The sequence below is a fragment of the Protopterus annectens genome, chromosome 9.part0 (assembly GCF_019279795.1).
Source record: "Protopterus annectens isolate FY-2018-M chromosome 9.part0, PAN1.0, whole genome shotgun sequence".
Taxonomy (NCBI): Eukaryota; Metazoa; Chordata; order Ceratodontiformes; family Protopteridae; genus Protopterus; species Protopterus annectens.
This window is the reverse complement of record NC_056743.1, coordinates 14,636,712-14,652,428: the sequence shown is the minus strand read 5'-3', so window position 1 is coordinate 14,652,428 and position 15,717 is coordinate 14,636,712. Positions and strand designations below refer to the sequence as shown.

Below are 15,717 nucleotides of genomic sequence, written 5' to 3'. Positions count from 1 at the left end.
GGCCATGAAGTAAGATCAAAGGAAAATAAGTGCAAATCAATCACAAATAAAAGCATAAAGCCACTTCCTATACTGAGACTTTTTTTTCATTTTTTTATGTAATACTCTGTTAAGATAAAGATTTCCTGGGGGGGGGGTTCTTTTTGGTGTTGGATCTGGGCTTACTTCTGGTAGGTATGGCAGCCTCAGTGTAGCCATTTACATGTTTGCACAGGGTTTATGTGAATATTTCTGCATAGATAGCTGTATTTTTGGGGTTTGTGGAAGGTGTAAATTTTAACAACCCATTACTTAATAGGGCGTAGTTTAGTACAGTTTCTGACTGTTACAGGTTCAGTTGGGTTTTCCTGTTTGATTTTTATTTCAAATGAAACACCTTTTCTCTGGTTGGAGTGTGTACTATTTGGTCCAGGGTATTCATGTTGATAAAGTTCAGAAATGTTGTGCCTATGTGTTAGGGGGAGTGTACTTTTCCCAGTCTGTAGGGGTAGTTAAAGTCTTCCATGACTAGGGTGTTGGGTTGGATGGTGAGTGCCTCCGGTCTAGGTAAGAGCTGTGAGCTTCATGAGTAATAGAGGGTGGCCTGTAGGGGGTCAGGACATTTTATTTATTATTATTTATTTCCAGTTTGATGACCGGGGATGTCCACTGGGCTCAGGGAGCCCGTTTTCAGTGGAGGCCCGGGGAGAAAAACTCCATGTTACAAAGTATAGGTACAGATACAATATAGAAAAGAAGAACAATTTACAATTATGTTTCATGCTAGAGAGCAGGTGTAATCTTAAGTACATGGTACAAATTTGATATTTATAATATGTACATATGTGTGGTTGCCTATAGATCATAGACAGGCTAGTAATCATAACTGGAGAGGGGTTTAGAGGTGGAAAGAGAATTGTAGGACTAGGTGGGGAGAATGCAGTTGCATTTTCTGTTAGAGTAAAGGTAGGAATGTAACTGAGATTTAAAGTTTTCAATTTTTTTCCTTGGGGAGAGTCAGGACAGACAAAATAAAAGGATAATCAAGTAAGTTTTTTTAAGTTTTGCAGCACTTACCTGATTATCCTTTAATTTTTGCCTGCAACGTCTCCCTCCATTGGTTTAAGTCTTCTGGTTTCTTTTTATAGTTAAAAAAAAGAGCAAAAGTAAAACAAATGTGAGATATACTAACAGGAAAAAGTCTGGTCAACCGGACTTTTTTCTGTTAGTATACTCTTTGATTTACAATGGGCATGCTGGTTGGGCTGACCAATCAGTGTGCTCATTTTTGAATATTTTTGGCTGGTCATTGTATAATTGGCATTTTATCACCCTTCTGCTATCAGTTCCTGAATTGCTGGATGGCTTGACAGAACGGAGACCATCCAAAACTCATTTAACATGACCTCATCAGACATTTCTTACACACGAGCCATTGTGTCTGAATTTCAGTAATTGCTGCTTTCCTGGTGTGTTGGTACTTGACACTCAGATCTAGTTGCTTCCCTGCTAGCATTACATGGAAGGCTTTCTTTAATCTGACAGTTTTTCTCTCCATTGGTGTCTACAAGCAGGTCCTACATTAGTGCCACAATTGTGTCCACCATTGCCAAAGTAAGCAGTCACATCTCCCAGCTGAATACAAAATGTGTAAGTAGTACTCAGTTCAGCGGAACACCCAGGGTGTGTGAGATGGCCAGGTAATATGAATAGCTGTTAGGTGTATGTGCACAATCCACAGACAACTCACAGTTGCATTGAGATGACCTTCTCTTTTATTGGCACAAACTCCACCTAAATGACACATAGACAGGGACTTGTGAGTGTATGAAACCCATATGGGGTGTTTTATGATGACCAAATCCAGACAACACAACCAGTTGAGAAGTCTGATTCCAGAACCAGTGGTTTATGGGGAAAGATCTAGTAAGTGCAGCTGGTACATTTCACATTCTGCAAAGCTGTGGCTTCATATTCAGCAGTGAAGTGACATTCCATGTCCCAAGAGCTAGCTCCTTTTACAAGGGTCTAGTCCATCATAAACTAACTTGCTTCTACCTCCCACTTAACTGCTACTTAATGACCTTTATTCACCCTGTGGGTGGAGCTCCATGCCGCTGTTTTTTCTTACCTCAGCCTGGGTATTATGGGATGAGTTGCATTATCCCTTTTCTGAGCAAGATTCTTTTATTCTTTAACTGATCTGTATTAAGGCCATTCTTTATGTCTGTCTGGCATCTCCTCTCACACCAACTTGTCAAGGGTTTCTTTTCCATGAGAATAAGGTTCCAAACAACAAAATTGCAAGAATGTCATGGGCAAATGTACCCCTGTACCTTGCTAAGGTTACAGACCCAGTAGTGGAATGGGTAACTCGTAATGAGAAAATAGAAATGTATTATGTAGCCATTAACCTTTTGAATGGTGGAAAAGCTCAGGTGTCACTAAGGTACTAGGTACCAAGACACTGACTGTCCATCCGCTGGTATTGTATTTTGTATGAGAAAAAGTACAGTGCCTTAAGAAAAAAATAGCTACTCAGAGACATGCACTTGAGAAAGTGACTGCCTCCACTATTTCTGATGGATGTTCAAAGAGTGCAGATGTTTGAAGCCATAGTTTATCTAACAAAGTAAAGTAAGATAAGATATACAATTGACCTATCTGCTCAGTACAGTTAATCCATGCATACATCAAACAAGTGGTTTACAATTATGCGTCTGTTATTTAATTACTGCCACTGTACATTTCTGATATAGTATTGCTGTGGCAATGACTTGGTGATTTTGAGTTAAGTGGGGAACGTGGTGACTCAGAACCTACTCCATATTCCTCACCTTACAACCACTTCCTTGGGATGTGAAAGGAGGTGCTCATAAAGCTAGATGTGTGCTTGAAAGAGTATCCCAGGCCTTCTGGGTCTCTACAAGTACCCTTGGGCTGCTGTCCCAGTTGCCACCCTAATACATACCACTTAACTGTCCAGAAGTTTGCAGAATGTCCATATTTTTGTGGTTTTCTATAAAATCACTGAGGATTGAAATAATTAAATAATGACAGACGTTTGAGTTTCAGACTTCATATTCTTCAGAAAAATGCATGCTAATACAAAACCTTTTATTTTAGCAACTTTATAAGGTTATAAGTGCAGTGCTTAAACTCTGTTCTTGATTTTGGGCTTTTGACCCTACAGCCCATTATTTTGATTTTGTTCAAATTTTTGTGGAAAGACATTGAGAGGTATGTCATAAAAGTGGTCAGTTTGCAATAACTGGTGATGATGATGATTGCTGGGCTCTGAGTTTGTTGACCATGAATTAATCCTTTGTTTGTCTCTTTAAGTACCTTGTGGAGTCTGAAAGGACTTTACCATAGCCAAGTGTATCTGGCTTCTTTCTTTCAGCACCTTTAAATGGTCATTGATATCTTAATCAAAGACCAGTAGCCTTTGAAGAGAGCTGAATGAAACATTATATGAGGTCCTTCTCAAAAGGTGCTAGGGACAGCCAAGAATTCAGACAAACCTCAAAGCCAGGGATCACCTCTCTACTTTCAGTATTAACGGAGTCATAGTCCACTGTGATGGCATGACCGGTAATGTTGTTTGCATTATGTTGCGTATGAGTGAGCTTTGAACCAGCTGAGAATCATGAGATATTTCAGGATCACCAAAGTCATTAAATGAGTAAAATAATTTAGTGACCACAAAGCTAAGATGGAGGACAGGAACAGTCACTTAGATTTCTTGGCTGGGGAGATGTGTTGCTGTAAAGTGGAGGATTAAGGGTCCTCTAAAGTGGTGAAACAGAGAGAGAAAAAATGAGCCATTGAAACTGTTATTTAGTAAAATGTTATCACTCTCTACTAATTACATCCTGTGTGCCAGCAAATAATTAATTTGGAGATTTTGAAAGAAAATTAACCAGAAAAAAAATAGAAAACTTTGGTTGGTTGGGAAGAATCCTGCATCTGTTCAGCAAAATGCAGTTCAAGCTTTAGCTTTTGTACAGGAGATGGCTTCCAGTGATTTATAGGAAAGGAAAGCTAAATCAGATGTACTGAGAGGTGCATAAAATAAATAAAACATTGAAGGAATATATTAAATCAAGTACAAATAACAAAAGACTAGAACAAATAGGAGAAGTTTTAACTACCTATTCAGATGAAGTAATAAAACTGTGAAAATCAGAGAATGAAATGAAGGAAAGGCTGGGTGAGCATGAGGCATCTCAAGAAGAGCTATTTCTAAAAATAGTACAATTATAAGATGGAGTGAGCAGAGAAAAGCTGAGATTTTCTGCTGTACCAGAAAAACTGGAAGGAACAAAATATATTAGTTTTATGAAAGTACAAATAAACAATTTGCCTGATGTTTCACAGCAGGATTTGTTAATTGAAAGGGCACATTGTTTATATGCTTCAAACATGTCCATTAGAAAGCAGCCAAGTGCTGTATTACCAAAGATGCAATCATACAAGCAGAAAGAGTTGATCCTGAAAAAAACTATGGCAGAAAGGAAACAGATTAAAAATTGGAGATGACAGAGCACTTGTGGAAAATGATGCTTCTCTACAGTTAGGTATACAGTGAATAAAGGTTATTACCACAATCAAAGAGTGTTGAGTGACAGGTGTGAGATTGTACCCAGATGGCTTTCAAATACTTTTTCCTGGAGGTTCAAAGACATTTTTGAAGCAGAACAAGTTAAAGAGGAATTAAAACTGTTTGTCCAACAAACAGGGAGCCAGCAATCACAAGGGGGTTCTGCTTCTCATTCTTCTGATTACAGAGCTCTTAGAGAGATATTGCCACTGAAAACATTTCTATTGATCCAGAAGAAAATGTTTGAGGAACAGAAAAAAAGCACAAGAGTTTACTAGAAGAATCAAGAGTACTTTGGACTTAAACAGAGTCTGATGCTGAAAGATGGAGATAATCAAGAACCAGCAGCACTGACATTACTGAATAAATGGGAGACAATAAAACATCTATCACATGTATGAAATATTGCTTTGCAAGAAAAAGTGTCTGATAAAGACTGGATTTTTATTGATTGCTAAGCTTGTTGGTGGACTGTAAAGCATATACTCTACTTTGTCATTAATGTTTAGGAGGACACTAAAGGAAAAGATGCAAGTAAAACAATTTTTGTTTATATTAATATTCTTATAAAACATTTCATGATGTAAATTGCATGTTATATTGTAAAACAGTTTTGTATTGTGTGCAGTCAGTGATAGTTTAAGTGTAGAAGGAGTATTTTCAGTGACTGTTGTATATGTTAAAAATATTAAAGTAAACAATATTAAAGTAAACACACAATTTTTCATAGTTATAAGATGTTTAGGTTCATAGGTATTTACTAGGCTAATGACCACAAGGGCCTTTTTAAGCCTAGCCATGCATCCCAAATCTCTGACAAGTTCTGATGCCTTTGATAATTGTAAGCATGGGCCTGGGAGATGAACAATTTATAGGTTACCTGTGTCCATTAGAGACATAGGTGCCAAACCAGGGATGAATTTCTGGTTTCCTATCCGGTTGTCCAAGTTCCACTTGAAATGGGTTAGGGAGGAACTCTGCTTCACATGAATTGGGAGTCTGTTCCATAGATGGGGTAGTCTCTGGGATGCATACCTATCTCTCCAGCAGGTCCTGTTTATGTCACAGGCAAGGTTTAAGTATTTAGAATTGGTAATTTTGGTGTTGTTTGGGGTCTGACAGTGCCTGTATGCCAGGCATAAATCTCCCCTCAAAAGCCTGTAGGAGACAGAATACAGAGATAGGGCCTTGAGGCAGTCTGTGTAGGACATATTACTTATGCCCTGTATTCTTTTAGTGAGGAACCTCTTTGGATGTTCCATTTGTTGAATATACCTAGTTAGGTACATACGAAAGGGGGCATTGTACTCAGTGATAGGTCTGATGAATGCCAAATACACTGGAAATCAGGGGTACTTTAGACTTAAAACAGATTCTGGTGATGGAAGATGGAGATAATCAAGAACCAGAAATACTGAAATTAGTGAATAAATGTAAATAAATGTAAGCTTTACACTGTATCAAGGTAAGAAAGTCTGTACAAAAGCAGGTTTATCTTAATATGATGTGATCTTTGGGTGCTGGAGTTGGGTATAACAGTGTGCTGGCTTTATTATATGTAGGAAATTAAGATAATTTCCTTTGTTTTTACAAGGGTCAAAGTCTGGATTGATGTCCTTGGCTTCAGCTATGGACTTTTTTTTAACAAACAGACTTGAAAGATAAGACACATTTATGAAACGCATGGACAATGCTGAATTTCTTCAATCTGTAGTGTTATTAATTTGTTTATTTTTTTTCCCAATAAAAAATGCTGTCAGTGGGAGACATGAAATCTGCTGCTGAAAGTGGCTGACCAGGAGAACTCTGTACAATGTATTCTAAATAAAATGTACAAAGATTCTTGCAATGCTGCTTTCTTTTCTCTCTCTCTCTCTCTCTCTCTCTCTCATTGCTAACAAACCTTCTGCAGGTGCAAGCAATTCATCTTGAGTGTTCTGAGCACTCTTTGCTGAGAGATTAATTGCATGCACCTGTAGTGTTAAGATAATAATTTCACAGGTACGGTGGAAAGCAGTTCAGTGAAAAATAAATTGGGGGAAGTGAATCAAAAATAATAGCCTACCCAGTAGCTTTAATACCTTATTTAATGAAATAGGACAGTGCACAATTTAGTTTTATTTATTGGTAGCCAGTGAAGTTTTCCTTAGGTCTAAAAGTTAGTCTTATCTGAAAGCATGCACGCTGTTTTCACATCTAGAAGGAGAATAGAGATAAGGAAAGTACAGACAGCAATCAATAAGAGGAAGCATGTTCCGTAACATGCATTTTAGCGTGGGTAGTCTTCATTTTAGATTATGTAATGCCTGTGGGTGTAGCTGTCAATTTTGGGCAAATGTCCCTATTTAAATTTCATTTATTTAAAATGTACAGAGTTTTGTGCATTTGTTCTAAGTTAATAGGAAATGGTGGGATTGTGAAAATTTATTTAGATTTTGTAGGAGGTTTTTCATTAAAACAAAAAAGTCTTAAAAAATTTTACATATGTTCAAACGGAAATGAGAAGAAGTAACTATATAAAAGATCAGCCTACTGAACACTAGTGTGTGTATGTAACACAGAAGTTGGAAATACACTTTCAAAAAAATGTCACGTATAATAGGTGGGAGCAATAGCTTTTTATCATAATAGCTACAGTAACCACATTATCCTGAAATGTAAATGCTCTTAACAGGTATAGACAAAAAGGAAAGAGTACTGAATTATATTAAGAAATGCAAAATTCAAATAGCTGTGCCACAGTATACATATTTAGAAAGAAATGAGCATGTGCATTTCCCAAAGAAAGGATTTCAGGATGGATATTCAGGAGAATATCAGAGCCAAAAGGAAAAGCGGAATAATTATACTAATTGCTATAAGGGCTCCAGTAGTGATAGGAGGAGAAAAAAAACAGTAATGACAGATTTGTGGTAATAATGGCCTATTGTCAAGTGAGAAGGATTACACTAGCATGTATTTTTATCCCACGAAAAACTGCTATTATGAAGCTTAAGGAAACTTAAGGAGAAATTATCAGCTTTCAGCAGAGAATATTACTTACATGTGGGGTCTGGAACTTGATTTGCAATAATGAGGATGTGTCAGATGGACACAGAAGGGAAGTATAAGAAAAGAGGGTATATTTCTGAAGAAATGTATGACTATATATGGTAAGGAAGATGTGAATTCAATAGGAATATACCAAGGTACAATAATTGAGATAAAAGGGATAGAATTTAATTTTCACAGGAACATGTACATGTGATTGAAAGACGCAACAGACATCCAATAACTATTTAAGATGAGGCAGTGATAAAAAACAAGATAAAAATGCAGAGTAATGAAGTACAAATGAGACACTGGCACTTTCCCACCTACCTGTAAAAACAGAGGAATTTAAGGGATGGGTAGTTGAAATTATTCAAGAGTTATTAGGGAAGATATTATTATCTTCAGAAGTTATAGCTAGTGACTGCAATAAAATGAAAATGGAATTCAAAATAGAGTAGAAATAAAAGATAAAAATATGGTTAAGAAGTAATGGGAATTTTTTTAGAGGAGATGAGAAAGATTAAAGTATTGCAAAATAAGGGGAATCTCACACAACAAAGAACAGGCACAAAGGAGAGTGCTAAAGATAAAATAAGGGAATATCTAGATAATGCGCATGAGTTTAGAAAGACTACTGTTAAGCAACTATATTTTTATTATAAATGTAGAACACAAAAACTTTTAACACAATGACTTAGGCATCAGAAGGTAGATTTAGCTATTGCTAGACTTGTAGAGCCTGTAACAAGAAAATTAACAGACATCCTGTTGAGGTATTCCACATATTTTGGAAATTTTATGAAAATGTATAAAAAGCAGAGAAGTGTAGAAATAAACAGCACAAATGGAAATATTGATTGAAGACAATTGTTCAAGGTTAGAGGTAGATGAGGCTCAGCAACTAACAGTTAAGATAGGAGGAGCTGAGATAAAAATGGTGATGTATAATCAGTCTTCAGGATAGTCTCCAGGAACAGATGGTAATCCTGTGGATGTCTGGAAGTTAGGAGGGAAGAAAGTGATAAAGATCTGGAAGGTTTTATTTAACGGTATTTTAAAAGGTGGAGAACCAACATCTTTGAACTAAGTATTGGTTGTTGTATTAACTAAAGACAGTAAAAACCCATCAGTCACAAATTCATATACACAGATTTCAATGTTAAGTCATAATTATAAATTTTTTATGCCCATACTAGCTAAAACAATGTCAAATAATTTGCCAAAATTGATAGATATGGATCAGTGTAGTTTTGTAGAGGGGATACATAACTTTGACAACATTAACACAGGAATGGCATAGGAAAATAACTTTCTTGGGTGGCATAAGCCAGGGAACCTTGTTGGCTAGGCTTACGTAGGCCCTTGGGCCGATAGCCTAGTACCTACCTATGAACAGAACATTGATGATACAGAGGGAAGCAGAGTGTAAGAATATATCACTGGTTTTATTGAGTCTTTTTGCAGAGAAAGCATTTGATAGAGTACTCTGGGATTTTATGAATATGGCAGTGGAAGCATTTGCATTCCCTGATACAAAAATAAGGTTAAAAAGGAGGATGTATGAAGTATTGGAGGCAAGAATTAAAATGAGAGGGTTCCTCTCTGATAAGTTTAATTGAAGAGAGGAACCAGGTAGAGGTGCCATCTTTCTATTTGTTATTTGCTTTATATTTAGAGACATTCACAAAGAAAATAAGGGGCTTGGAAATTCAAGTATATGATTGGTATGGAAATCAAGAAAAGCTGACTTTATTTGCAGATGATCCTATGTTGTACCTGATAAATACAGAAAAGGACATCTTAGTGTTTAGGAACATTCTGAGACAGTTTCAAGTCTTTTGGGGTATAAACATTTAGACTGCAGGATGGGGCCTGCCTTCCCTGCCAAGGACTGATATCAGAGTGAAAGCAAAGAGAAAGGGTTAGGGGAATCTTAAGTGAAAGACTTATTCTGATGGAATTTTTAGTTGAATCTGGAACAGAAGCTACTGTTAAAAAGGGATAATTAGTAGGGTATATAAAATATTGCATGATAATTATAGGAATCAATCAGAAGAGGTCAGAAAAGATTGGAAAGACACAGCAGATATGCAGCTCACAAAGAAACAATGGGGGGGCATATGTATGGCTCCTAAGTATGCAACAAAGTCCAGAAGGTTTTGGATCTTTGCTTGGATGATTGCATAGATATTTTTATACCCTAAGCAGATTTCAAAGAATCTTTCCTCAAGTAGATAGCAAATATTGGAGGTGTGATTGGGAAGAAACAGGTAACTGGGAACATATGTTTTGAGACTGTAATGAACTGGCAGATTAAAAAAAAATATCTATGGAGTATAGTGTCAGAAATATTGGGTGAGCAGATGGCTGTAACTATGGAAATGATGATTTGAGCTGGGACACAGGATCTGAATTGCCTTGACATGGTAAACCCATACTAGGGTTAATTCTGCTGGCTGCCTAAAAAGCAATTACTTGAAAATGAAATAAAAGTCTACACCAACTGTAATGAAGATTATAAAACAGATAAAAGAACTGGAAGAGGAGTTTTTAGAAAAGAGAAGGAGCAGCTTGCATAGAAATACATGGAAACTGTAAGAACAATACATGCAGAATAATCATAGTTCTCAACTGTCCAAATTTTTGCAGAATGTCCAGATTCGTTGCACACATTCTTGGTCTGTTCCTCTTAAAATGTATGTGTTTTCTGGCAAATCACTGGGATGATCTGATGACTGAAGTCACTAAGTAATGCCATACTTTGAGTTTCAGACTTCAAATCCTTCAGAAAATGTATGTCAAAACAAATCATTACTTTAGCAACTTTCTAAGTTTATAAGAGCAATACTTAAAATCTGTCCCTATTTTTGGGCATTTGCCCCCCCCCCCCATTTTGTTGGGCTTTGTCCAGATTTCTGGCACTAAGAGGTTGAGAGTTATGAGAATAATGTTCAGGAGGAGAAGTAAGGTTTAAGGGAAGGCAGGAATTCAAAAATGTATGTAAAGTTGGACTGATGATGGCTAACAACGAAAAAATGATGTGATGTATAATGTATGTAAATGGAAGAAAATGTTAATATGATTTTTCTTTTCTGTTGATCTATGTTTGCCTGTGTCTTAAGTAATAATTTAATAAAGGTGTTTAAAATAAAGTATTGCACTTTTATAAAAAAAGAAAATTTGCTATAAATAAATCAAAATGCATTTTAAAAAAACCTAAGTAGGTAAATAGTGGCGTTATTCAATAATGTTAGTATTGTTTTTATATGAGTAATATACAGCTTCCTCACATCTGGTTGAATCACGTGTTTTAGAAATACTAGAAACTAGAAACTCAGACAAGTAAAAACAGTAAAAATTAGTGAAAGTGCTAAAATAGCTGAAAATATGATAGAGTGACAAAACATCAGTAAAGTCAGATTTCATACAGAAGGCAAGACAGTCAGAGTAAATACTGTGTGGGTGTGTGTTTGTGGGAGTGTGTGTTGTAAAACGTTGAGTGGAAAATAGTATGTCTTTTAATGTGTGAGTAGAATTTCAAAAAATGTGCCTTTAAGAGTGTTGTAGTGAGTATCATGGGAATAGTCTCACTGCAGCTAGCTTACATAAAAAGATCTTCATTGCCAGCTGATGTTGTACATAAGGAGGATGGATGACTGGAACTTTCAATCAGGAAGTTAGTTCCTGACCTAGAGACACATTTGAAGGAAGACTCTAGAAGCACAACTTGCGAGATTCCAATCGGGCCTAAATCATAGATGATACCATGTAGAAAAATCTTTTTATAGAACTTGAAGCTGGGCCTGAGAGAGGCCTGCAGCCTTGGACTTTCTTATTTTACAAAAGACATTCTATACCTTGAAGGAGCTGTGTAGACTTAACAGGGTTGAAGTACCTGAACTGGAAGTCAAAGAGGGCAGCTGCTATATTTTGTTGAACTTTGTGGAATAACCGAATTAACCCCTGTCGTTAAGTATGCCTTGCTTCCATTGTCTGTTTGAACTTACTTTACACATGCACGTATACATGCAGTGTACATATGTGTGGCTGTGTATGTATATGGATTTTATATATATATATATATATATATATATATATATATATATATATAAAATACATGTGTATATATATATATATATATATATATATATATATATATATATATATATATATATATATATATATATATATATATATATATATATATATATAATATGTGTGTATATATGTATGTATGTAGAATGGGCATGGATAAAATTATCAAAACTCCCAAATATCGACATCTGTTTTGTAAGTACACATTGGGCAACAAAACAGATGGTCGGGTCGAAAGATTTGTGATATCAATGACGACAGGGGTTGGGGGATTGTGTGATTTTGAGTTAGTATATATATATTTATCATTGGGTGTCAGGGTATAAGGGGGGCTTGCCCCTGAAATAAAATTTTTTTTTTGGCTTTTCTTCCTGAAAATTGTGTGCATGCTCCAGTGGTATTCCTCAATGCATGCATAGTGATGTTTTGACATTTGCATTATCAACCTTTTGTTGTTGATGTTGGCAATGCCAAAATCTGGGTATTTCAATCATTTAGACATAAGCATATGTGTGTGTGTGTGTGTGTGTGTGTGTGTGTGTGTGTGTGTGTGTGTGTGTGTGTGTGTGTGTGTGCGTGTGTGTGTGTATACAGTGGATATCAAAAGTGTACACACCCCTGTTAAAATGCCAGGCTTTTGTGATATAAACAAATGAGACCACAATAAATCATTTCAAAACTTTTCCCATCTTTAATGTGACCTACAACCTGTACAATTCAATTAACAAACAAAGAAATCTGTTAGGGGGAAGAAATATGGAAAATAAAAAGCATACATATATATATATATATATAATATGTGTGTATATATGTATGTATGTAGAATGGGCATGGATAAGTGTGAACACCCTTAAACTAATACTTTGTTGAAACACCTTTGATTTAATTGCAGCATTCAGTCTTCTTAGGTACACACCTGCCATCAATGAAAGAGACTCTGATTAGCCCCAAATAACGTTCAGCTGTCCTAGTAGAAATTTCCTGACATTGCACAGTTGCCTGCTACAGCAAAAGCAATAGTTTGCAGAGAGCTTACAAAGCATCAAAGGGATCTCATTGTTGAAAGGTATCAGTCAGGAGAAAGGTGCAAAAAATTTCCACAGCATTGGATATACCATGGAACACAGTGAAGACAGTCATCAAAAAGTGGAGAAAATATGGGACAACAGTGACGTTGCAAAGAACTGCACATCACTCCAAAATTGATGTAAAGACAAGACAAGACAACAACTGGTCAGGGAGGCTACCAGAAGACCTACAGCAACACTGAAGGAGTTGCAGGAATGTCGGCAAGTACTGGTTGTGTACTGCATGTGACAACAATCTCCCGTATTCTCCATATGTCTGGGCTATGGGGTAGGGTTGGAAGACAGAAGCCTTTTCTCACACAGAAAAACATCCAGGCCTGGCTAAAATCTGCAAAACAATACATCAAGTCTTCCAAAAGCATGTGGGAAAATGTGTTATAGTCTAATGAAACCAAGGTTGAACTTTTTGGCCACAATTCCAAAAAGCACGTTTGGCGCAAAAACAACACTTCATATCGCCAAAAGAACACCATCCCCACGGTGAAGCATGGTGGTGGCAGTGTCATGCTTTGTGGTAGCTTTTCATAAGCTGGAACTGGGGCTTTAGTCAAGGTGGAGGGAATTTATACACAGTCCCAAATACCAGTCACTTTTGGCCCAAAACCTTCAGGCGTCTGCTAGAAAGCTGAAGATGAAGAGGATTTCACCTTTCAGCACAACAATAAGCCGCAGCATACATTGAAATCAACAAAAGAATGGCTTCACCAGAAGAAAATTAAAGTTTTGGAATGGCCCAGCAAGAGCCCAGTCCTAAATCTAATAGAACATCTGTGGGGTGACCTGAAAAGGCTGTGCACAAGGGATGCCCTCGCAATCTGACAGATTTGGAGGGCTTATGCAAGGAAGAGTGGTCAAATATTGCCAAGTCAAGATGTGCCATGCTGATAGACTCCTACCCAAGAAGACTGAATGCTGCAATTAAATCAGATGGTGTTTCAACAAAGAATTAGTATAAAGGTGTGCACACTTGCACAACCAGCTTATTGTACATATTTTATTTGTTATGTTTTACCACTAACAGATTTGTTTGTTTTTCAATTGAATTGTACAGGTTATAGGTCACATTAAAGATGGGGAAAGTTTTGAAATGATTTATTGTGGTCTCATTTTATATATCACAAAAACCTGGCATTTTAACAGGGGTGTGTACGCTTTTTATATCCACTGTATACACACACACAGATATATATATATATATATATATATATTTGTTTATCCCCATTAAGTACAGTTTTTACTTACCAAGCTTGATGTTGTGCTGGGTGATTGTCCACTTAAAATGTTATTTATTTATTTTATTTTACATTTATTAACCGGGCTAGTCCAGCTGGATACATGTCCATTTTCAGTGGAGGCCCGAGGAGAAAAGCTCCGCTACAGTACTAAATAAACATATTAAAGATAAAACTAGTATATTTTCAAAATATACAGAATTAAACTAAAGTAAAATGAAACATAAAAATTACCAAGGTATGACAGAAGAAACATACAAATTGAAACTACTGCAGTTATGTATGGCATATAACTACATTTCTAGCATGGACAGAGATTAAGTTAATGTTACATACACAGTTGCAATATAAGGAAGGTTAAAGAATAAGTTCTTTTTGTGAGTGAAAAAGAGCAGTCAAACTAGGAAAGGAGGTTAATTTGCTAGAGTGAGGGAGTAAGAAGAACTGGGTTTAGAGGGAAAAGATAGTATGGGAATAAAGGAAAGGAAAAGAAAGAAGAAGAAAAGGATTAGTCAGGGGTATGGCAAGAGCATAGCCAGTGGTTTGAAAGGAAGAGTTTTAGGTTAGTTTTGAATAGTGGGAGAGATGTAAGGGAAGTAAGGTAATTTGGTAGTTGGTTCCATATTTTACCCACTGAGTTGGAAAATAAGGTGTCACCTGCTAAGTTATTAGATAATGAAGTATGAATCAATATTTTGTTGGATGAGCGTAGGCTGCTCAGATTGTTGTAGGGCTTTATGAGGGTTGAGAGCATAGGAGTGTTATCGGGGTGGTAAAGGGCTTTGTAGGCAATAGTAAGTTGGTTAAATGTTATTAGTTGAGTCATTAGTTGAGTCATTAGTTATAACTAATGAAGTAATGATTCTCATGCAAAGCAACTAATAGAGAGAGAAGCTCTCAAAAATGAAAATGAAAAAATAAACAAATAAATAAATAAATAAAATAAATAAGTAAAGGCTGAGGTCATAGTTGAAAACAATACCATCTGATTTCAGCTTAATGAGGGTATTCTACTGGTGGGATGTGTTGTCCTTCAGGTGACATAATATACCTAAATCCCTTCTATTGGACAGGAGACTGGTACTATCCTGGCTGGCTGCAGGTGCAAGAAAAGGGATCCATGGTATTTTCCTAAAAAGAGCAGGGAATTGGCCAAAGATCTCTTCCTTTAAAACTGATTCACACATTGTCCAATATGTGATGTGAAGGCCTGTATTATAAAATCCACATGTTTTCAGTTAACTTCCCTACAGGTGTTAAATGCTGTGTGTTTAAAGCACTTTGAGATGATAAAGTGATATATAAAAAATTGCATATTTGTGAATGATTGCCTGGCATTTAGCATAGAGGGCTACAACTCTGAGCTGCTTCCTATGCCCAGGGTACAAGGTCTGACTCCTTTCATCTTCATTTGCCACTATGTGACACTGAGTAAGTCACCTACTCGGTGCTCTTCCTGGGTTACTCCTGAAAAGGGGCTTTTTTTGTCTGGTGGACATGTCTAACTAATGAAGTAATGATTCTCATGCAAAGCAACTAATAGAGAAGCTCAGCATTACGTTTCTTAGCTGGGGCTTCCAGAGTAGAATCATCTGTGTCTTTAAGTATGTGATAAACTGCAATACTTTCACAGAGAAATGTTTCACTTTTATATACACACACTTGAGTATGCATTGCAATGAAATCA

General features: G+C 36.5%; 1 protein-coding gene across 1 annotated transcript in view; it reads left to right on the top strand.

Annotated features, from left to right (window-relative positions):
* The window catches only part of F2 (coagulation factor II, thrombin), a 1,266,023-nt gene that overhangs the window by 1,063,383 nt on the left and 186,923 nt on the right, over window positions 1-15,717 (top strand). The gene's annotated exons all lie outside the window — the stretch shown is intronic.